Source organism: Leopardus geoffroyi, chromosome B1, assembly GCF_018350155.1.
Source record: "Leopardus geoffroyi isolate Oge1 chromosome B1, O.geoffroyi_Oge1_pat1.0, whole genome shotgun sequence".
NCBI classification, from domain to species: Eukaryota; Metazoa; Chordata; class Mammalia; order Carnivora; family Felidae; genus Leopardus; species Leopardus geoffroyi.
In genome coordinates, this window is record NC_059327.1 from 71,023,029 (window position 1) to 71,024,456 (window position 1,428).

At 28.7% G+C, this 1,428-nt stretch overlaps 1 pseudogene; it reads right to left on the minus strand.

Moving 5' to 3' along the window:
• Nucleotides 1-443: 443 nt before the first annotated feature.
• On the minus strand, nt 444-551 carry LOC123596669 (annotated as a pseudogene).
• Nucleotides 552-1,428: the final 877 nt, after the last annotated feature.

Genomic DNA, 1,428 nt, shown 5'->3' on the forward strand with positions numbered 1-1,428 from the left:
AGTCTCACCGCCTACTTAGTTTATGGAATATAAAGCACTACATAGTCTGACTTCTAGGGGAAAACAAATTAATCTCAGTCCTATTTCAATCTGTTAGCAGGTCCATCTATTAAATTTTCTTTCTTTTTTTTAAATTTTTTTCTTTTTTACACTATTCTTTTTCTTGAATACAGAAAGAGAAAAAAATCATTTTTATTTTCAATTTTTATTAAAAATATTTTTCTTTATTTTTTTACTATATTTTTTACTTTTGTGTATTTTTTTTTCAATTTCTGTCTTACTTCCATTATTCTATTTTAGTCTACTTCAGTATATTCACCTTTTCAAATTTTTAAACGTTTTCCTTGTTTTCTTTTCTCTTTTTCTTTTTTCTCTTTTTCGTTTCTTTTCTTTTTCTTGAATGCAGAAAGTGAAAAACTTTATTTTTACTTTCAACTTCTATTAAAAATATTTTTCTTTCATTTTTTTTACTATAGTTTTTGCTTTTCAATTAGCAATAATCGTGCCTCGGATAAACCTCATTGGCTATGATACTGCCACTGCGCAAAGCTTACAGTTTTTGCTTTGATGTAAATTTTTTCAAATTCTATTTTACTCCCATCATTTTATTTTAGACTACTACAGTGTATTCACTTTTTCAAATTTTCAAACAATTTCTTTTTTCCTCTTTTTTCTCTTTTTCGTTTCTTTTCTTTTCCTTGAATACAAAAAGAGAAAAAATTCATTTTTATTTTTAATTTTGATTAAAAATATTTTCTTTAATTGTTTTCCTACTATAGTCTTTACTTGTGTGTAATTTTTTTTTCGAATTCTATTTTACTCCCATCATCTTGTTTTCGTCTACTTCAGTGTATTCATTTTTTCAGGTTCTAAACGATTTCCTTTTTTTTCCCCATTTTTTTCTCTCATCTGTCAAACCACTTTCAACACCAAGACCAAGACACATCTAGGATCTAGTATCATTTATGAGATTTGTTTTGTGTGTGTGTGTTTTTAATTTGTTAATTTTCATTTTTTTAATTTTCATTTTTTTAATTTTCATTTTCCTACCTCACTAATTCCTTTTCTGCCTGAAAAATGACAAAACGAAGGAATTCACCCCAAAAGAAAGAGCACGAAGAAACGACAGCCAGGGATTTAACCAACACAGATACACGCAAGAGGTCTGAACCAGAATTTAGAATCACGATAATAAGAATACTAGCTGGAGTCGAAAATAGATTAGATTCCCTTTCTGCAGAGATAAAAGAAGTAAAAAATAGCCAGAATGAAATAAAAGATGCTATAACTGAGCTTCAATCACGGATGGATGCAGCGGCGGCAAGGATGGATGAGGTAGAACACAGAATCAGTGATAGAGCAGACAAACTTATAGAGAATAATGAAGCAGAAAAAAAGAGGGAGATGAAGGCAAAAGAGGACAATTTA